The 23,279-nt window shown below is 46.5% G+C and overlaps 1 long non-coding RNA gene across 1 annotated transcript in view; it reads left to right on the top strand.

The window, feature by feature from the left end:
* LOC132690113 (uncharacterized) overlaps window positions 1–23,279 on the top strand; it is a 771,167-nt gene that overhangs the window by 215,058 nt on the left and 532,830 nt on the right. The window lies entirely within an intron of this gene.

Raw genomic sequence — 23,279 nt, 5'->3', positions numbered from 1 at the left:
CACTTCCTCACAAGTTTCAGCTGGACCTTTGCCCTGGATGAAAAGCCTTCTGAGAGCTTGAGAGGCCTCTCCAGTCTTCTCCGTTGTTTCATGAGATGCAAGAGAGCACCCACAGAGAGATTTTGGCTGTGACTCCGTGTGAGAACCCCTGATCAGGACAGAGACTGGGGTGAGGTGCACACAACCTTGAAGGAATCTGTTGAGCTGGAAACCTTTCTGTCAGAACAGCTCTTGGAGCGCGTCCTCGGTCCCATGGAAACTTGTGCAATGTATCAAACCCAATCTTCCCATAAAACAACTACAAAAAGACTACCTGACATGTGCATTACATAATACCGAAAGCTCCCACCCCATGCGTTCATTGTGGAACACGGGATAACGCTCTTAAACGATGTATGGTTCTACCTTCCAGTGGCATTTTAGGTGTCACAGGGCAGAGTAAAGACATTTAGTTGAGGGCTTTGGAAATACTGTAGCAGCACCCTTGTCTTCTCTCTAGAGGCTGCTGAGCTCATTTGGATAAAATAGGAAATGACTTTACCCGTTAGCCTTGAACAAAATTGGGACAGAGTTAAATGTGTGAACTTCAAAGGAGTTCACCCACCTTCTCCCCTGCTGGTCTTATTTGCCTCTGCTTTCCCTTCCTAATCACCATGCCTGGCCAGCTGTGGGGATGTCCCATTGGAAGTCAGCTCTGCCTGGGGTATTTCTGGCCTCACCCAAAATAGGAAGAACCCAAGGTCTCCTGAGAGCCGTATCGCCAGAGATTCCCGTCCGAATCTGAAATCCCGAGAGAGAGAGGAGCATTTGCAGGACTTGCTGTCAGAGGCTGAACTCTCGTCTCCTCATCGAACTAAGGAGAGCCACCTACTTTTGAGAGGGTCACATGTTACCATTTGTCACCAATGCCTGGGGATACTGATTTTTTTCTCATGGTCTGTTCTGACACCAAAGAGCCTTTCTGGTGCCTCCTCTCAGGTCTAATTGCAGACATTCACAGAGCCTCTACGATGATCCAGTGGCCTGCGGAGCATGAGCATTTCCCATGTAGTGTCTCATCCAAATCTCACGACAACCCACACACTTACGGTTTTTGCTTTAAAGTTGAGAATTCCAGGACTCACGTTAGGAAAATTGCCTAAGATCACGTAGCTCATAAGTGACAGATTTTGAGACTCAAATCCGGGTCTGGTGACAGAGCCCTGTCTTCTATCAATAGCCCATCTAATGGAAATCGATGGAATGATACAATTTCATTTGGGAAAAAATAACTTCTTGGTGAACAGATCACTTAGGGGTTATGTTTTCTTCCTGTCACTTAGTTACTCTCAAGAAAACTTGCTGTCTGACCTCTTCCTGATAAAGACAGACAGAAGCCATGGGCACATCAGACATAGCTCGAGGCCTCCAGTGCAGGGCTCTTTGGGGCCCCCCCAGCAGATGTGCTGTTTAACCCATGGCCGTCTTCGTTGGCCCCTAACCTCCCATAAGGACCTAACTGGTTTCTCCTCCAATTTCTCTAAGAGCCGAACAAGACGATAGGGCATATATAAATAGTGAAAAAAATGTTTTTAATAACTTTATTCTCACTGCACATATACGTGCCTCAGATTCAACAACAGGAGATGTTTGGCTCTTTCATGACTAATTTCAATGATTTTTACTTTCCCACACATAATACCCTTGTCTCCAAAGGTCTTTGGGCTTCCCTCACCATGCAGGGAGGGGCTGGTCATGTGGTCCTCGCAGGGAGGCCGCAAAGGTAGAATTTCCTTAAGACGGTTTGAATGACAGATTCTGCCTCGAGGCTGCCTTTACTGTTTTTCCTGGATAAAAAACACTCAAAGTAGTGAGTGGATTCTACATTTAGTATTCTAGGGTACAAACAGCCTCACTGTGGGTTAGAGCAGTGGGCTTGCAAGCAGTGGGCTTGAACCTCCAGAGGTTCCCAGGGAGGAGGAGAGGAAGCAGGGTCTGAGTTGGGAAGGGATTAGATGGCCTCACAATTGGCCTGAGAAAGTTCAGTCAGGCAGACCCAAATGCTCTGCCCAAATGATGGGGAAAATCTATAGTGATTCTGGCCTAGGAACTGAATCTGGAGGGCAATAGGCAAATCCCCAAGTCAAGTTGGATGGGCGTCTATATCAGGAGAGCTGACTACATCATAAAGAAGATTAAGAGACAAGAGGGAAATTACACCTAGAGAGTATTTACTTTGTACCATGTTTTTTATATATCTTACTTTAGTTTAATGTGGGACTAAAGCATCAGATAGATCTGGGTTCTATTTCTGGACCTCCCTGAGCCCATCACTTCTCCACTTAGGAGAATGGAGTAAAATGATTGGTGGGCTGGCTCACTTGCTTAATTCTGTCTCATATGGGGAGTTATGGCTCAATCCTTTTCACTTAGATCCCACAGAATGGGTTCCCTGCAGGAAGTGTATAATTATCAGAAGAAAAGAGAATGGATGTGGAACAGCCAGAAGCAACAAGTGTCTGTTCAGTGATTGAGCCCCAAGTCCCCAATATTCGTTAATCTCTATACTGAGGGCGGGAGGGAGAGGAGGTAGCTTCCAGAGCTCCAGCTTCAAAGAAGTATGGAAGACTGATGTGAACCACCAAGTAGAACATTTTAATCTAATTAGAGACCAGTTTCCTCGATTACAGTTTTTTTAATGTTTGTTTTTTGAGACAGAGAGAGAGCATGAGTGGGGAAGGGGCAGAGAGAGAAGAAGACACAGAATCCAAAGCAGGCTCCAGGCTCTGAGCTGTTAGCACAGAGTCCCATACAAGGCTGGAACCCATAGACCACGAGATTATGACCCAAACCAAAGCTGGACGCTCAACCGACTGAGCCACCCAGGCACTCCTGATTTCTTAGGTCTTAGAACTAAAAGGTGAATGTTTCAGTCGAACTGAATGGAAAACTTGACCCAGAGATTCACCTGCCAGGTATGAATAGAGCAAAAATGAGACAGGGAGGGAAAGGAGTGTTTCCACTCTCAGGAAGAATGAGGGTGCCATTCTCACCCTCTCAAGTGTGTTGACAAAGAAGGAAGGTAGAGACTGTCTCGTCCCAGCCCTGAGACCAGCCATGGAGGGCTGGTCTACCTTGGGGAGTGGGGGGAACTGCTGTTTCCATCGGCTGCCATCAGCAGCATAGTCACTGTGGTGACTCCATGAGAATCTGTCCTGCAGCCCCCCCAAACTCCAGGGAGGGAAATGTACCAAGCCCCACCTGCTTTGCTCTGAATCCTTCACTGTGTTTGTGCCAAGGGTCACTCTTCCTGGGGGCTGCTTCCAGCCAATGACTGAGCACAGCAGCCCCGTCCAGAGACACAGGACGGCTTTGACTGGTAACTATGCCTTGAGGACTCCCCAATGATCCTGAAGAACTTTCCTTAGACTGCAAAGGGGTCTAGGATTCTTGCTTTACACGGGTTGTTTTCCTAATGAATTCCCACTAAACTCCTGTATGTCTGTATATTAGTTTCCTGTTGTTGCTATAACAAGTTGCCACAAACTTAGTGCCTTAAAACAATGCAAATTTATGCTCTCACAGTTCTGGAGGTCAGGAGCCCAAATGGGTTTCACTGGGTTAAAATCAAGGGGTTGGCACAGCTGTATTCCTTCTGGAGGCTTTAGGGAAGGATCTGTTTCCTTGCCTCTCCCAGTTTCTAGAAGCCACCTGCATTCCTTCCTTGGCTTGTGGCCCGTTCCTTCATCTTCAAAGCCAGAAGTATAGCATCTTCAAATCTGTCTCTGACCCTGACCCTCCTGCTTCCCTCTTTATAAGGACCCTTGTGATTATGTTGGGTCCATCTGGATAATCCAGAATAGTCTCCCCATCCCAAAATCTTTAACTGCGTCAGCAAAATATCTTTTGCCAAGCAGGGTAAAGATATTCACAGGTCCAGGAAGGAAGCTCTGTCTACCACAATCTATTGAAGCTTATCCAGGAATCAGCTGTTCTATTAAGGCTTCTTTTACTCAAAAGCAAGTACTCATGGAAGCAAGTACTCATTCCTATGAAACACCTAATTTTAGTTTTGTCATACGATATTGTGTTATTGGACACATCATGCTACAATGTCTTATTTTATTGTTTATATCCCATGGGCTAGATGATGAGATCTTTGGGATAAAGGGTCATCATATCTTACCTCTGGAGTGCCTCAAACCGAGCAGAGTCTGGCACAGCTTAGGTTTCAGTAAATACTCACCTGAACGGAAGGATACACTTTATAATGTGTAGAGGGCATTTTAAGTATTTCTAAGGTGGGGGGAGGGGAATCCATTAAAAGGTTATTTGTAGATTGTCCAATATTTAGGACCAAGCAGACAGAGGACCCATGAAACAGGTAGAAATTCGGGGAGATTTCAAAGTCCAGCCTAACTTAAAAGGTTTGGTGGAAATGCCAAGGCAAGGAGGTGTGCTCCAACATAGTGTCTTGGGACAGTAATCCGTTGGAGTTGCTGGAACATAAAATGCCAGTAGGAGCAGAGCCTAAAGATGAGGCTGGAGGGAAAGAATGAAAATCTGTGCCAGACTCTTATAATTCCTGCTAAGGAGTTGGGGTCTTGTTCTGTAGGCATCAGGGAGCCATTATGGATTTCTACTTTGATGTGATCAGGTTTACGTCTTCTGAGGCTGGAGCGTGGAGGGTAAAGGAGAAGAAGGCAGGCTGAAGGCAGGCGGGTGGCCATGGCTCATGATAGGGACACTCATGTGCTGAGCTAAGGCAGTGAGAACTGAGATGGAGAGGCAGAGAACCCCAGTGAATGAGGGAGTGACCGTGTCAGTTTCTGCTCGCCATTTTACCCCAGGCCCCACAAAGGATCATTGGGCATTCAGTGAATATATATCTGCTGAGTAAGTGACAGAAGTGGTTCTTGTGATGTTTAAAAAAAAAAAAAAAGCAGGATTGGTGGAGCTGGGTCGTTGGGACCTGTGCAAATAAATACGCTGCAACTGATCAGGCAGCATGGGGGAAGCCCACTATGAGGCGAGCTTGAACCGGACATCAGTTTGAACTTGGCTGTCAGATACCTACCTGACTTGCAGCACATGTGAATGTGTGCATGGTGCGGGGGGAGGTGGGCTCGGGGTGCAGGAGTGCCTCCCTCCTGGCTCCTCCCTGCCCTGCACATCTCTCTGGGCTTCTTCTTGGCTACTCAGGTTTCTAGTCCTGGCTTACCCCAAAGGGCATCATGCATAGCATTCCTTCTGCAGCCCACTCAGGGATTCTTAAATGTTGCCTCATTTCCATACTCCCAGCATTTGCCAACAAATTCATTTGGGTTCATTTTTAATAAGCTCCTAGGCGCTTGGCTCAGACCTTAAATATTTCACTTGATTTGTGTTTGAGAGGGGGGAAAAACCCACAAACCAAAAATGATGGCCCTGTGTGAAATGACAAATATTTATTGGACTTTTCTAAATGCACCCAATACTTTTAAAGGCCTCTGGGAAAATATTAAATTAAAAACTGTCTGTGCATTAAACAACCTGCAAAATCAACCGCTCTTGGTACATAAAGCTTCATTTCCCCGACCGGCATGTATGGGTTTAGACCGTTTGGCCACTGCTGTCTTGGCGAACAGAGACAAAGTCGTGATGAAACATTACCTGTATCTGGATGATTCTTCCTCGTGGGCCAATTGAAGTAACTCCCACCCACCACATTTGTCCTCGCTTCTTGTTTTGGTGTGTGATTTGCCTCTCTCTGATTCAATAGACCTGGAGAAATTGATCTACAGAGACATTCTGAAATCTATAATTTTACCACAGTTGAGAGAATATGAATAGCATAATTGACCAAATATAATTCTCGTCTCTGAGGCTCACCCGTGATATGTCGATATTTTAGAAAGGAAAGAAACCAACATTTATTGAACACCTACTGTGTGCCGGATATTGAGCTGAGCGGCGTTTCTGATCCATGCTCGGTGTTTCTTTGTCTTTCCTGTAGCAACAGTATTCCTGTCTCTGTCGTGTCGAACAGGGAGAGGCAGCTCAGAGACAGCAGACGCCTCGGCCAGGATTACACAAGAAGTGTGAGTAGCAGCATTCAGGGCTCAAGCTTACGTTTGTCACCTGCAGGCGCAGTTATAGGAGGAAACGAGGTGACAGCCGCCCGCGGCTTCACGGATAATGCTCCTTCTCTGTCCCGGCTTGCAGAGCATCAGCTCAGGCATTGCACAGGCTGGCTGGCTGGAATCCGAGGCCACCATGCATGTGCAAGAGGGAGAGGGCCCTACTCCCCAGGAAGCCCCACTCTCAGTTCCTAGTAGCCTTCAGGAGTGACCGCCTTGCCTCTGAATCGAACAGGGATGCTTTTGGTGTTTGACTGTCGAGTGTGACGTTGCCTTGTGGTTTAGGGTGTCTTGTTTCCTATTTCTGCTGCGACAAATGGCCACGGACCGGGTGGCTTAACACAAAAGAAATTCATTTTCTCCTAGTTCTGGAGGCCAGCAGTCTGAAATCCAGGTGTGGACACGGTGGTTTTGGGCTCTCTGAGCCAGAAACCGTCCCGTGCCTTCCTCTGGCTTCTGGCGGTCGCCCGCAGGTCTTGGGGTTCCTTGTCCTGTGGCCGCATCTTACTCCTGTCCCTTTCTCTGCGTACGTCACCTTCCCTGTGCCTCCGTGCGTCCATTTCTGTGTCACATAAGGACACTGTCCTTGGATTCAGGGCCCACCCTAAACCAGCATGATCTCATCTTGATCCTGACCTTAGCTACATCTGCAAACACCCTGTCTCCAAATAAGGTCACGTTATGGTGTTCTGGGTGGACGTGAGCACTTTGGGGGATACTATGCAACTCGTTACAGATGGATATTGTTTGCGGTATTTAGAAAGTATTTTGATAAGATGCTATCAGCATTTGGTGTTTAATTTTATTAACTATAATTTTGGCTTTCTTTGAGTTAAAAAAAATCTCCTTTTGTCTTTGATGGATTGAAGAGGACCAATCTATTAATAGACCCCTTATTATTAAATGATGCTCTAATAAGGTATTCAGCTCTCTTTAGTAGAGAGCTACATAGTATTGAAATGCTTGTAGTCTTATTTAAATGCATTGCTAGATTCAGTTTAAAAATATATTATTCAGGGGTGCCCGGGTGGCTCTGTCACTTAAGTGTCCCACTCTGGCTCAGGTCATGATCTCGTGGTCTGTGAGTTTGAGCCCCGTGTCGGGCTCTGTGCTGACAGCTCAGAGCCTGGAGCCTGCTTTGGATTCTGAGTCTCCCTCTCCCTCTGCCCCTCCCCTGCTCACACTCTGTCTGTCTCTCTCTCTGTCTCTCTCAAGAATAAACATTTAAAAAATTAAAAAATATTTATAAATACTATTTAGAATTTTTACATCGTAGTCCCAAACGGGAGTGAATTTACAGTTTGTCCTTTGGAATATTTCAACTTAGTTATAGTCCGTCCAACTTAAAAACTTTGGGAATTGTCTATCTCTTTTGTGTGGACTGGGTAAGATTACATATTGTAAAAATGAGTTAATCTTTGAAGTGATGTGTCTATTAATTCTTCTGGACCCAAGGCTATTTTACATAAATGATAGTAGGAAACTTTTTAAAAAAAATTCTTTGCCAATAAATATTGATCTAAGCAAATGGATCAATTTTGATAGCCTCCTAGAAAATGTCTAACATTTAACTGTGATTTTTTTTCTAATTAATTAGTAGACTGTCAAACAGTGTTCTGTTTCAAAAACTCTGCCTTGCTTCTTATCCAAACATTGTCCTTTTCTGTTTCCTCTCTTTTTGCCTCTGTTACTTGACTTCTCAGAGTTCATTGTAATTTCTACCTTGTCATCCCCATGTATCCACTCTTAGGCATTTTGGTTCCTTGTGTGCTTTTTCTGTTTCTTATTTTACTAAGTTACCATTACTTATATATTTCCCTTTATTTTTCAACTTAAGTGGAAAAAGATTGTAATGTAATATACATGTATAGCATTTAGAGTATAAAATATTTTTCATATACCTAATATTTAACCCTGTCTTATGTGTATGCATAAATACATAAAATATTTAAGGCGCCTGGGTGACTCAGTCGGTTAAGTGTCCGACTTAGCTCAGGTCATGATCTCACGGTTCATGAGCTCGAGCCCTGCATCGGGCTCTGTACTAACAGCTCAGAGCCTGGAGCCCGCTTCACATTCTTTGTCCCCCCCTCTCTCTCTGCCCCTCACCTGCTCATGCTCTGTCTCAAAAGTAAATAAACATTAAACAAAATTTTTTTAAGTATATAAAACCTTTACCCTCTGAATCTGCTTTTGACTATAGTATTTAACCCATCTTGTATGGATTTATTGGTCACCTATTGGCATTTTATATATTATATACCCTTTATTTACTTGTAAATGTAGGTGAAAATTTTAATTTTGAACTTTTTTTCTGACCCATGAATTAAAGGTGTGCTTACTCAAAATAATTACAATTTTTGCATAAATTATTTGCTCTACATTTTTTTAATTTATTTTTGAGAGAGAGAGAGCGTGCTGGGGTCAGGGCAGAGAGAGAAAGGGAGACGCAGAATCCAAAGTAGGCTCCAGACTCTGAGCTGTCAGCACAGAGCCCACTGCGGGGCTCGAACTCAACAACCGCGAGATCACAACCTGAGCCGAAGTCTGATGTCCAACCAACTTAGCCACTCAGGCGCCCCTCTACATTTCTAATCTTACAACTTTCCGATTAAACCATGGTGTTTGGAGGGCTTGTGTTTTGGGAACTTTATTTAGATGATCAATTTGTGTAGATATGCCAAGGACATTTGGGGAAAATAAAAAGACATTCTGTAGAAGTAGGTATAAAATTATTACATAGACCATCCAACTTGAATTTTCATTCCTCTGAACTTTCAAAGAGTGTTAGTCTGTCTTGTTTTAGTTAGCTAATTGTTGGTGAGGCATTAGTTAGACCCTAAGTTGGTTAGTGTCTTTGGTCTCCTTCCAGGAGGGATCTATAACTACAGACAATCCCATTGGTGGTGGTTCATATCGCCTACATTTTTTTGGTTAATTTCTATTTCGGTTTCTAATGATTTTGATTTTATATTTTGACTCTATTATTTTATCCATAGAGCTGCATGATTATTATATTAACTTTTTCAAAATGTTTATTTATTTTTGAGAGTGAAAGAGAATGAGAGGGACAGAGACAGAGCCCGAGCAGGGGAGAGGCAGAGCGAGAGGGAGACACAGAATCCGAAGCAGGCTCCAGGCTCCGAGCTGTCAGCACAGAGCCCGACACATGGCTTGAACTTACGAACTGTGAGATCATGACCTGAGCTTAAGGTTAACCGACTGAGCCACGCAGGTGCCCCTATATTAAATTTAGGTAATTTCTTTGTCTACGCAAAACGAGACTGTTGCTGGAACTCTTTAATGCATTTTATTTTCACTTTTCCTTTGTCTACCTGACTAATGTTAAATATCACCCCTTATTTCCCATTCCTTTGTGGTTGCCTGCTGTATATGTACCCAAATTCCATCCTGGAGGTAGAGGAGAGGTCCCTTCCCCTAACATTTACCCACAGTCTGTGTGTGTGCATGCACACACGTATTTTAGATGCAGGTATGTAGAAGAAACTTTCTTCTCTTTTTAAAAAATTTTTTTAATGTTTATTTGTGTGTGCGAGAGAGAGACAGAGTGTGAGCGGGGGAGGGGCAGAGAGAGAGGGAGACACAGAATCCGAAGCAGGCGCCATCCAGGCTCTGAGCCGTCAGCCCAGAGCCCGACGTGGGGCTCGAACTCACGAACCGTGAGATCATGACCTGAGCCGAAAGTTGGACACTTAACGGACTGAGCCCCCCGGGCACCCCATGAAGAAACTTTCTAATAGAGGAAAGCTGTGGGGGCAGGACAAAACTCAAGAGTTGTTTCCAGGTTTTACAAGACGGACTGCTGCTTTGCTGCCACCTTCTTTCAGAAGAAGCTGTTAGTGAGACAAGGGGACCTCAAAGACGACCCTCCTGAAATCTGGGTCCCCGTGCCCTGACTTCCACCTCAGCACTTTGCGGTATACACAGCCCAAACCACAGTTCCTGTCATGACAAACACGTAACGCATCGGTAACATCTGTGTGCGCGCTGAGTCTGGTGGCCATGTGTGATTTCTTCGGAATCCGCTGTGTTTTGGAAGACAGGTCTGGAAGAAAGAAGTCATAAGTCATGCTACCGCACCACTCATTATTCATTCATTAAACTTTTAGTGAGCAGCTAATGTGGCCGTGTGGGGGAGACTAGCCCTGAGGACAGAAAGGTGAATAAAGCAGACCTGGCCGTGTGCTCCCTCACGGGAGGACGAAAAACCTGTTCCCCACAAGACAAATAAAGCTGCGGTTGTAGGTCACCTGTTTCCAAGAATCACCTTCCCGGGGAGGGGGGGCGGGGAGAGGAAGGAGACATGGGTTACTACAACTCCCTCACATCTTGGAGAAGACAGTACGGAGAGATGATTTTTGTGATGAACTGCCGGTGAGGAAAGTAATGTGACAGAAAGTGTCATAGCCTTGGGCTAAGAGAAAATCAGCAATTAGCCGGAGAGAGATTTGTCCCCCCCCCCCCCCCAAAAAAAAATTGAAGATGGAAAAAAAAAAGTTCCTTAATTTTATATATACGCTAAGGAAAGGGGACCCTGTGGGGAGTGACTTCCTGTGCCCAGGGTATAAGTAAGAGTACAGTCCATCCACATGTCCTGGCAGACTCAACCGAGAGCACCAGGAAAGTCCTGAGGTTACATTTTTCTTTTTGAAGAATGCTGCCAAATTGCTAATTTGGACTTAGGTTCTTTTTCTGCAACATCGCTTTCTCTGACCTCGGAGGAACGAGGGTGTAGGCAGCTGAGTATCTTAACGTTTGAGAATTGCCAACTCTGCTTCTCCTCCTAAACTCTCGGGTGGATTGGTCCATAGGGTTAAATGGCTCATTGCAATTCAGCAAAGTGGCTTTTATGTGCAATTAATGTTTGTTAATTTGGTTAAATGTCAAAGTATACATTTTTTTGGGGAAAAAAAAAAGTTTCTGCAATACGGTCTCCACCCCCAAACCTTTTAAATATCGAGGGGTGAGATGTTATTCTCAAACAAATGCAGAGGCAAACATATTCAGCGTCTGCTTGAAATTGAATGGACGATACCTTAGCTAAATGTCCCTCTTGGGAGAAGAGACAGTAATATGTCAGCACATCGGAGTGTAGAGCCAAAACTAACAGATAGTTGAGAAAACCCACTGGAAAACTATTGCCTTTACCACCTGGCCCCTAAAGAAGAAAGAAGGGCTTTGACTCAACTGTTGGCTCATTGTTTTGATTCCCCATCTGTTTGTTCCCCTGATATCTTAATATTTTCCCCTTGTGTTTGTGTCTTGCATGCTCTGGGTATTTGATATTAATCTTTGGTGTGTCCATATGTATATATTCTGATTCTGTTTGTTTGGGTGCTAAAGGTTCAGGCATAGTTACTAGATCCTTTTTATAACGAGCATTTTCATTAAAGCCTACCATGCATTTATGTAAAATATATGTAGTGAAAATGTACACCATAAAGATTTAAATAGGCTAAAGCTCTTGATTCTTCAGCCTTGGCATATATCTGCTACAAAATGGTCGTCTTTTCCAAATTCACCGGGGAAAAAATAGATTTAAGGGTCTCAGTATTAGGATTTCTCTCATACTTTTTATTTTTTTCCGTAACGGTTTGATCCCTGCTCCAGCCCCGTGCTGGTTAGATGGCACTGCTTCCATGCTTAGTGTGACTTTGGGTGTCCTAGATATTTTTAATTCCATGTCTTGTCCTCTTTTAAAAAATCATTCTCTTTGTGCTGCTCCTCTGCCGTGTCTTTGGTATAATTCGGTGGCTACGTTTTGTCTGCCCCACTCACTGCCCATTCACCCTGCTGCGTGGCCGGGGCTGAGGCTGATCCCTTCCTAGCTTCAGTGATATATTCCCGCTTCTTTTTGTTCCGTCAGTTGTTTTACACTCATCACTCCCTTCTTCCTTTTAACCTCAGGAAAGAAAGACCCCCCAAGGGCCAGGATGTAGGGTCTATGGAGACCTGCTTTCGTTTGCTCGTTAGGTCAGAGGGCCAGAGGCCATCCTAGCGGCTTTTCCACACTAGGAAGGACCCCCAAAAGCCAGCTGATCGTAAAGAACATATATTTCTTGACTACATTCTCTCTTCAGATCATTCTCAGGAACCTATCACAATGGGTTGTCTCCAGTAGGGCCACGCCTGTGAACCTGTGGCCTGGTCCCCATGCTTGGAGGGGCCTTGCACTTGGTTTAATGCTCCGCTGTTGACATCTTAAAAAATTATTAATAATTTTTGAACAAGAAGTCCCATGTTTTGATTTTTCATTGGGTCCTACAATAATGGAGCCGGTCCTGACTTTCTCTGCAGGATTCTGACCATTCCTCTTAGGAGATCGTCAACCCAGTGAATGTTGTTGGCCAATAAATGGGTTTCTATCGTCCTCATCTCGGGAGGGTCAGGGACATCTAGGTACCTCTCTGGGCCTGGAAGAATGCGTTAATGTTCCCCAGGGTTCAGTGAATTGAGTTCAACAATGATTTAGCTTAACTGCCAAGGAATTTATGATTATCTTGGGTGGTGAGCTCATTCACTGATAGCACTGTTTTTATGAATGGAAGGGAACAAGGTCCAAGGTGCTGATCAGTACGGTGGAAATCAGTCATGGCTTATCTGGGATGCCCTATGAATTTTGTGGCCCTGGGCCCTGGGATCCTCTTCAAGTTTGATACAGAGTCCCATTTCCTACTTTTCTTATGTAACCACTAGCTGTCCTTTGGTTGTTCTTTCTCCCAGGACTTCTGCAGAGTCCTCCCAAACTTTGCAGAAATAACCTGTGGATTTTTCAACCAAAGAGTGTACCATTGCCTCTCAGGGGATGTGCTATGTTCAGGAACTAGACTATGGTAAGCCGTCAGAAAAATGATCTCCTTTCTCTTTTCCTGTACCTTTGTCTCAGGCCTTTAGTTGGATCTCCACGGCCCACTGGAAACAAACAACAAACGCCTCCTCAGCCAGATATTCAAGACACATGTCATTCTGTAATCCATTTATTTTTCTAGATAAGTCCCTAACTCCAGGTGCTAGGGAGGACATTTTGCTAGAATTGGAGGAGGTAAGTTACACACGTGTAACTTGTGTGAGAAGTGTGGTCAGCTTGGTTTTCTGGCTGATGGGTTACATTTAAGAATGGGCAGGGGCGCCTGGGTGGCTTGGTCGGTTAAGCGTCCGACTTCGGCTCAGGTCATGATCTCACGGTCCGTGAGTTCGAGCCCCACGTCGGGCTCTGTGCTGACAGCTTCCGATTCTGTGTCTCCCTCCCTATCTGACCCTCCCTCATTCATGCTCTGTCTCTCTGTGTCTCAAAAATAAATAAACGTTAAAAAAAAAATTAAAAAAAAAAAAAAAGAATGGGCAGACAGGTTGGTGGAAGGAATTGACCAGCTGACTTTCTGTCCTGGAAGCATCACTACGATCTCTCTGCCTCTGCCTCTGGCTTTGACTTCCTCTTGTGTGTGCTTTGATTGTAATTGGATTCATGAAGGAGAGAGGAGAAGAGCTCTGCCCCCAGCAGAATGGTCCACTGTGGAATTCTTACTGAGTGTGTAGGATTCTGGGAAGGATTGGGTTTGCTTCTTTGTCCTCCCCCCCCACCCCCCGGTCTTGATTTGATAGAGGAATGAATTTAAAACTTCATTTAAAAAAATACCATGCTAGCCTGGACTCATTGTCTATCCTACCAAGGGCCTCTGTTTCCAGGAAATGGTTGGACTGGGGAAGGAGTCTTGGGAAGGAAGCGGGAAGTCAGGTTTCAAATCCCAGCTGTGTGAGTGAGTAGCTGTCAAACTTGCAGTCTCCTCTTCACCACATTTAAGAAGGGCGGGGGGTGAAGTTGAATTATCACAGTGACCACTATGGTTTCAGAATGTTGTATGTGGAAACTGCCTAACCTAGTGTCTTGTGCATAAGAGACACTCATATTGTATTCAGTTGAACCAGAGCAGGGGAATAGCTCTGTATTAGTGTTTTTATTGTTACTAAATGTCCTTTTGGCAGGAAACTAGGGTTGTCCAAATTCTGCTTCATCATTTGCCTACTTATATGTTCTGTGATTTTTATATGTGTGTACATGTGTGTGTATGTGTATATATATGTATGTACATGTGCGTATATACATACATGTGTATACACACGCGCGCACACACACACACACACACACATATACACGCGCATATGCATACATAAAAGATTGTGACAAACCAAACATTACAGTAACTGATATTTGTGCCCAAACCTCAATGCAGGGGAATATGGTGAGGCGGAGTGTGCAGAAATCTATCTAACACAGTTAGGCTTAACCTTGTTCCAGACCAGTGTGGCATACCCACAAGTCCTGGGATAATGGACGCGGAGAGCAGGAACGAATTTGCTTGCTCTAGCCTGCTACAGGGAGTAGCCCTGGTTCCGGCTGACAAGTGAAATCGGGAAGTGCAAGGTGGCCGTCAGGTGGCCTCCAATGTGGGACTAGCCTGGGCCCCCAAGAAGGACAGAAGGAGAGAGGAAGAGGGAGAGGCAGAGTGAAAATGACAGGGAACCAGACCTATAACGTGGCGCTCGCGTGCACGGTGACCCCGGCTACCAACCAACAGGGCTAGGTCAGACACTGCTTCCCGTTCCGGCAAATCCATAGCAGGTCCTGCCCTTGGGAGAGAGAAGCATTTCGAAGAGGAGGATTAGAAGTTCACCTCCATCCTAATGGCCCTTCAGAGGCCACTCCTTGTAGATTTGATTTGATGTCTCTCAAGGGAAACTTAGATTTTGTTCTTCTCGGGAGAATTCCACAACAGATCACACTCCCTGGGGTCTTGCTTTTCCCACCTGAATAGAAGAGGGGCACGTTTTAGGCCATCACGGAATTCCAAACTCAGATTCCAAGAAGGAAATTGCATTTGTTCATATAATAAATAACAATGCATTTGGGCCTGACAACCACTAGGCATGGCTGCAGAAGATATATAATACAATTAGCCCTTGCTGGGAGTTGCCAGCTGACAATGGGGCAAGATTTATGTGGTTGCTTTTTCCATAAGTACAGTTTTATTTGATAAGTACAGCCCAAAGATATAAAGAATTAATCCAAGGTCTGCATTGTGGGATATTTCCTCTGTAATATTAAAATAAATATTACCCCTCTATCTAATTACATAAAATTACGTTAATAATATCTTCTTTGTTGTTGTTGTCTGCCTGTTTTATCTTTGTAGGCAAAGAGTTTATTAAAAGCAGTGACTGGCTTCCTTTCAGAAAGAGGTAGATTTTTTTTTTTTTTTTTTTTTTTTTTTTAATCATCTTAGAAGAGTACAATTATCTCCTTTTAAAGAGAAACCCTCCTCACTGGGTTGGAAGGTCTGGTGACCATTAGGGTTGGTTTTTAGGAGACAGCCTTTGCCCTGAACTCCCTCACATCTAGCTACTCCCATGTGGCAAACTTGAACTTTTAGGAGTGGCCAGCTCACGCCCCGCTTTGACTGTGTGTGTGGGGCTGGGAGTATATAGAGGTGGAAGGTGGGCTTTGGATCGTTTTGAAGGATTCTATACTTACCTGCTATGGGGCGTTAACCCTGCAGTGTGAGAAGGCAGAGGGTCAGAGGGTCGCAGCTTGGGGAGAGGCTACTTTCTTCCTTTCTTTTTTTAAGTTTATTTTTTTTACTTATTTTGAGAGAGGGAGAGAGAGAGAGAGCAGGAGAGGGGCAGAGAGAGAGAGGGAGAGAGAGAATCCGAAGCAGGGTCTGCACTCTCAGTGCAGACCGACCCCGACGTGCGGCTCGATCCCACAACCGTGAGATCGTGACCTGAGCCGAAATCAAGAGTCAGCCGCTCAACGGACTGAGCCCCCCAGGTGCCGCCTGGGAGTTACTTTCTTAATTGCCCACGTCATGGCCGGACATTCGGTGTGTTTATTGGTGGGTACTTAGTAAGAGTTTATCCGAGGGCAGGGGTGGTATAGACAGTCTCCGTGAGGGACCTGGAACCTGGGAGAGAAAACAAGAAGGTGGAAACCTTAAAGTGTGCGGCGGCCTCGGAAATAACAAGGTCCACTTCTTCACACGGGCATACACACGAGACAGGCTTGCCAGCTGCTTGTCTTTGATCACACTTGACTGAAAGTGTGCTCCATTGTGTGGCTTGCCAGTCTGCAAACTGCCGGGTGCTTACTCTCCAAGGTAACGGAAGCACAGAACTGGAGAGCTGGTGTTTGATTACATTTACGGCAATATGACACAGTCATCCTATGCCTACGGACTCTCGGTGGTAACAGTCATCAAAGTTTGGCATTATAGCTTGCGTTTCACGTCACTGTTCTAGTTATATCGTTTTCTAGTAATTAATTTTTATTAATCGGAAGTGCAATGAACTGGGGAAAAAGAAAAAGGAGCATTGAGTTTTTCAGCTGACGATTTGCACCAGTGCAGGTCTTAATGGATAGAGCGTTTTCTATCCCCAGAGCCCATTACAAAGATTAATACATGGCAGAGCCCCAGTAAACGTTGGTAACCCTGGCATCAGCTTTTTATTTATTTATTTTTTGGTTTATTTATTTATTTTGAGACAGAGAGAGAGCATCCTAAGCAGGTTCCGTGCTGTCCGCACAGAGCCTGATGCAGGGCTTGATCCCATGGAACTGTGACATCACAACCTGAGCTGAAATCAAGAGTCAGACGCTTAACCAACTGGGCCCTGCAGGCGCCCTAAGCATGAGCTTCGAATGTGATTCCAGCACCTCTGCTCACCCCTGACTTCTGCTGTTGGGGAGGAGGAGAAGAAGAAGAAGAAGAAACGATTTACCGTGGGTCCCATGTCCTGGATATGCTCATATTGAGGCCTCACAAAAATCCTTTGAGGAAGTGTAATTGGAGACATTTCCCAGAGGAGACAACCAAGGACGCACAGGTTACCCAGCTCCCAACGGATGGAGCCAGGTTTCGGTCCTGAGTGGCTGCTTTCTTTTTTTTTGACGTGCCTGTGCTCAGCCGAGACTTTCGGCCAGCAGGGAGTGAGTGCCCACTGCGTTCTAGGCACAGCGTGGAGCTCCTTGCAGGCCTCCTCTCAGTAATTCCTCAGGAGCCCTCGGGGTTCATTTCGCTCTTTACCGATGAAGAATTTCAGTCACGGTTTGCTTAACTGCCGCAAGAAAAACTGGACCGACCAGTGTCTGACACCGATGCTGTTCAGCGAGGGGCAGTGTGGCCCGGTGGTTCCTCTCAGGTTTTGGACTTGAACAAACCTTGTTCACGTCCGCCGAGAATAGGGGTGCCACAGCTGCAGGCTGCAGGGGTACACCTGTGCACTATACGACATCAAGGATCGCCATTTGCATCATCATCTATGTAATGCAATGTAAAGTTGTGCCGTGTGTAACCTGCAAGGCTGCATCCGCGGGCCTGGCTGGGAAAGGCTGCAGAGTCTGAAACCTGCGGTTCAAAATAGTCCCAGATGCGCTTTTCAGAAAACATACCAAGCTCCACCCTGCTCTCAGTGGAGAGAATGCCTCCACGCGCTCCCCCTGGTGCCCCTATTGTGCCGCCCCTGGTGCAGGTCACTGGTCAGAAACAAAGCAAGATGAGCTTGTGATACACCCTTTGTTGGCCCTTTAATCTCTGGCTCACTGTGCTTTTATGAAATGTGAAAGTAGATTATGGGCTGTGAAACACTGTAGAGCTTCGTTAGGTAATGATTAAAACATAGCAAATGCTGCCCATGATAATAAAGGCAGAATGAGGTCATAGGAAAACGTACTCACGTTTCAGCTACTCGTTGTTTTAGAAGATCCAGATTCCCCGAGAAGAACAAAACCAGCATTTGTTCTTACTGAGATCTCTGTTGGCCTCTCTGAGTGGACTTGGCCTGGACTGTGCATTCAGTAAATGCTGACAGATGAAGGAAGGAAGGAAGGAATGAAGGGAAGGTTAAATGACTGAATAAATGAAGTTGCAGGGACAGCAGAAACCGGGAGCTTGCTGCCCGGCTGTAATATTTTTGGAGAGGTAGATGCGTGCAGATTATGGGGTGGTACCTCCATGGGTGTAGATCGCCGGTCATGGAAACCAGTGTTTCTTGAGACCCAGCTGTATGTCCAGCCCTGCGATAGGGGCTTGTCCACGTGCCAGTTCATTTAATCCCTCATCAGCCTCACAGTGTAATTACCACCATCTCCATGTTACAGGTTAAGTAACCGGTTTAGGCTCACACTTGTAAGTGACAAATACAGGAGTTGAACACAGTCCCGCATGACTCGGGAGCCTATGCTTGTCTGTCCTGTCTGTCAAGCCAAGCAAAACTTGCCCAAAGGCATGCGGAGATAAACCCCCTGTTTGGAATTGTGGGCTTTCCGGGGTCTTGGGTTCCCGCCTCCCTCCCCTGTTTGTGTCTATTGTTAGGGTTTTGCCTTTCCTGAGAAGTGCCTTGTTCTCCACGCCCCTGGCAGAGCCCTGGGTGCAGGAGCGAGGATGGGAGGTAGAACCATGGGTCCTGTTACACAGCCCCCTCAGCCCCGGCCTCAAGGTATTGCTGCTGCTTGAAAGCGCCCCCCCCCCCCCCCACACACACACACACAGATCCAGGGCTGGGCTAATGGCTGCGAAGGGCTATTAATAAATCACTGTGCACAGATCAGAAGATCATAGCGAGAACTTTCTTCGAAAGGGGGCAGGGGAGGAAGGAAAGAGAAAGGAAGAAAGAGACAGACTGAAATTTCCAGAGTTGATAGATACTACCTCACGCCAGTCAGTGGCCAAAATGAACAAAGCAGGAGACCACAGATGCTGGAGAGGATGTGGAGAAACGGGAACCCTCTTGCACTGTTGGTGGGAATGCAAACTGGTGCAGCCGCTCTGGAAAACAGTGCAGAGGTTCCTCAGAAAATTAAAAATAGACCTACCCTACGACCCAGCAATAGCACTGCTAGGAATTTACCCAAGGGGTACAGGAGTACTGATGCGTAGGGGCACTTGGACCCCAATGTTTATAGCAGCACTCTCAACAATAGCCAAATTGTGGAAAGAGCCTAAATGTCCATCCACTGATGAATGGATAAAGAAGTTGTGGTTTATATACACAATGGAGTACTACGTGGCAATGAGAAAGAATGAAATATGGCCCTTTGTAGCAACGTGGATGGAACTGGAGAGTGTGATGCTAAGTGAAATAAGCCATACAGAGAAAGACAGATACCATATGTGTTCACTCTTATGTGGATCCTGAGAAACTTAACAGAAACCCATGGGGGAGGGGAAGGAAAAAAATAAGAGAGGTTAGAGTGGGAGAGAGGCAAAGCATAAGAGACTTCCAAAAACTGAGAACAAACTGAGGGTTGATGGGGGGTGGGAGGGAGGGGAGGGTGGGTGATGGGTATTGAGGAGGGCACGTTTTGGGATAAGCACTGGGTGTTGTATGGAAACCAATTTGACAATCAATTCCATATTTTGAAAAACAAAACCAAAATTTCCAGAGTTGATCATTGAATTATTGGACTCACCTTTTTCCTTCAGTGATTAGTGGCAGAAAACCCAGGGGAGAGTGAGGATTCAGGGTCATGAAAAAAGAGAGGGAGACAAACCCCACTTCTTTGTCCTGTCATTTGATGCCCCTGGATGCTGAGGCGGGGCTGCAAACTGCTGACCAGTGTTTGGTTGGTGTTGGTAACGTTACTTGAAAGCTCTGGGAGCCTGAGTGGTGGGCCTGGAGAGGAAGGAGAGGAATGCACTTGCGGGGGCGGGAGGGCAGGGTGCGGAGGTCAAGGGGGAAGAGGAGGCTCACCAAGCGTCGACATTGTTCAGTCTTTCAACCTGTCAGCTCGTTTGCCACTGCTCCGGCCAAGGCCCGGAGCTCTCCCTGTGGCCCCCATGTCATCTCAAATCTGACTTTATGTTTCCAGGGCATGGTGTGTTAGCCCCCTCCCCCTTCTCTTCTTCTGTGCTGACCCACGGTCCTTTCCGTTCACCGCCAGGGCGACAGGGCCAGGCCAGAGTCCCGGGGCCCCGAGGCCTCACTCACATCACGATGGCCCTGTGCCGAGTCCACCAACGGGGGCTGCCTGACAGTGCCAGGGTGTCCCCCCCTTTCCTGCACCGCCGCAAGGAGGCAAGGGCCTGGGTGTGCTACCTCGTCCGTGGTGTTTGTGTCCTCGACAGTAAATTCTTTTAGGATTTGCCGCCAATCAACAGAAAGCTGCTGAGCGTGCTCAGTGGGCCTCTTACCTACTGATGCCGCAGGGAAGCTGGGAGGGCCCGGGTATTTCCATTTGCCATGCTCAGTCCCGGTAGGGAGTCTGAACACAGTGCCCTTATGTTTCATTTCCTCCTACTGCATTTTCAAGAGGTCTCTCAGAGCTCTGTAATGCTTAGACACATGGTGAAGTCTTCTGGTGGGTTGTTTTTTTTTTTTTTTTACCATGTGCTCTTAATCCTGAATTCTTCTTAAGGATTTCAGACCCGCATGTACGTGTGTTCTGTGTTCGAGGCCCATTATTGTGCCCAGAATCCTCCAGTTTGCTGCCTCCTAATGGCTCCTGCGCAGCCTAATGTCGGTGCCTGTTTGGTGGGTGGGGGCCGTACAGGTTTTCACCAGCACCATCCCTCTTCCTCCGACCAAGGAGTTGGGGCGAAAAAGGCAATCCTGTGGTTGGTCGGGGGTGAAATTCTGCCTTCACATAACCCAGGATGTCTGGGGCCTTCCTATCTGTTGGATTTAATCCCCCAGCAACTTTCTGAATAAACCTTCCGGTCGTGGTTCTGGGCTGCTGCTAAAGCAACCGACCGAGTGTTCACGTGCTGATTAAAAACTTTAAAACTCACATAGGATCTGGTTCACAGGACTTTGGGATCATGCCTTCACTCCTTTGATTTGGGAACCTTTTCCCGAAGCACACTCGAGCGTGTGGTGGGTAGATTCAAGAGGACCGCATTTGTTCTGGTATATTCCTCCCATGAGTGGGGAGAATCTTACTCCCCTTCCCTTGAATCTGAGTGGCCTCACGACTTGCTTAACCAATAGAAGGCAACAGAAATGATATTCAGGGACACAGAAGGCCGGGTCGTAAAAAAGCCTTGCGGCCTCCTCCCGGACCTCTTAGAACACTTGCTCTGCGGATATCTCCTCTGGGAACCCAGGCGCTAAGCCCTAAGGAGAGAGCGTATGCAGGCGGTCGGTTTAACAGACCCCATGTCAGCAGCTGGCTTCGACAGCCAGCCTCCCAGCCCAGGCTCCAGGCTGTGAGTAAAGAGACTACCTTGGAACAGACCCTCCAGCCCCCTGGCGGGATTGTTCCATGTAAGAGCTGAGTCACCCAGCTAAATCCATCTCGAATTTCTTATCCACAAAATTGTGAACAAAGGCAAATGGCCTTTTATTTAAAATGTCGAGGCAGTTTGGTATATAGCAACAGGTGACTAGAACACTCGATGTACAGATATTTGAGTTCTTGGGAATATGAGGTGTTGAGAAGGGTCAGTGCACCCAGTCAGAAGGGAAAAAGAGAAGAGGGCTCTTTGCTACCTGTTTACAATTCCTGATCTTCCCCTGTCTCCTCGTTTCTTGCGGTCCAGCCAGTCAGATTAACTAATTTCCCAATCCAGTGTTCCACCTGGATATTTTTGTTAGCTTCAAAGTGGCTTTAAGAAATGCAGAAGAAGAGATTTTGAGGCTTGGGGCGGTTCGACCTTGGAGTTGCACCTTTGCTGGGTTTTACTGGGCAAATCTGCGTGGTCGCGAAGTCAGAGGGATAGATGAGGCAGGCCTGGCCGTGAGAGTTCCGCCCTGTCCTACAAGGGGGGGGGGGAGTGGATTGTGGGTTCAGTGTCATGTTTGAAGTACAGTCGTCCCGTAGCAGCTTCCTACGGTCCAGAGTTGAGAAGGTTTCTGAGGCTGGCAGCTGGCTCAGGGGGAAGGAGCATTATCAGCGGTTTGTGATGTTTGACAAGGAATAGTTGGTGCTACACTGTGAGTTCCCTGTGGCCAGAGACCGGGCCTCTACGGGTGACCACTGGTTCTGATGCAGACCATACACGGCTCACTGAGCGAATGAACCCAAAAAAGACCATCGACTCTGGAAAATGCCTGAGAAAATTTCAGTAAATTCTCGCAGTGGATCTTGGGGGCACAGCCCAGGGAGCCTGTGACTTTGCCCCAGTGGAAATCGACGAGAATGGGGGTGTGTACACTCTTTGGATTCCGAGAAGCTATGACGTGTGGTGCTTGGAGTGGATTTTATACCAGACCATAAGCAAACACACACACATCCTGATAGGGCGGCCTAGTGACATGCACACGAGACACGAAACGAGACAGCTGGTGTGCTACAGCCGCCATGACAGCACGCCATACGCTGGGTGGTTTAAACAACAGACGTTTATTTTCTCACAGTCCTGGAGGCCGGAAGTTCAAGATCAGGGTGTCAGCAAAGTGCATGTCATCTGAGCCTTCTTTCCTTGGCTTGCAGATGGCGGCCACTCGGTCTGAGGGGGTTTCTGTGTCCTAATCTCTTCTTACAAGGACACCAGTCCCACTGATTTAGGGCCCACCCTAACGACCTCACTTTACTTTGGTCACCTCTTAAAAACCCTGTTTCCAAATACAGTCACATTCTGAAGTACCTGGGTTAGGTATGCAACATGTGAATTTGGGGGAGTGGGCAACACAATTTAGCCCCTAACATTTGGGTTTGAGTACTGGCTTTCCTACCTACCGGTCACGTGACCTTGAGTAAGATATTTAACTTTCCTGAGCCTCGGTCCCCACGTTTGCATAGTGAGAGTCAAAAATCACAGCATGTTGGGCGGTGACCTGATGTGAGACATGCACACAGCAGGTGCCTCGTGTGTACCGACTGGGTGAATAACCGCTCCTTGCCTCAGCGTCTCGGTAACAGCCCCTTCTGGGATGGGGGACATTAATCTCTAACATTTATAGAATTACTTAGAGACAGATGTAGTTCATCTAATTTCAAAAACTGTGTCATTACTATTAATATCAGAACTGTTGTTAGTGCCATCATTATACTGATGTGACAGGTAGAAAATAGGTCTCTGTCTCCCATCATAGACCCACTGAGGCTGAGCATCTTGTCCCTGGTGATAGCTTTCACGACCTCAGGCACTGGTAGTGGACTGTCTCACCAACCAGCCTCAGCTCTGGGAGGTCTGTGGCAGTCTTAGGATCAGGAACGTGAGGGACATA

Source organism: Panthera onca, chromosome E2 (genome assembly GCF_046562875.1).
Source record: "Panthera onca isolate mPanOnc1 chromosome E2, mPanOnc1 haplotype 2, whole genome shotgun sequence".
NCBI classification, from domain to species: Eukaryota; Metazoa; Chordata; class Mammalia; order Carnivora; family Felidae; genus Panthera; species Panthera onca.
The sequence above is the reverse complement of the archived record's forward strand: the minus strand, read 5'-3'. Positions and strand labels throughout refer to the sequence as shown.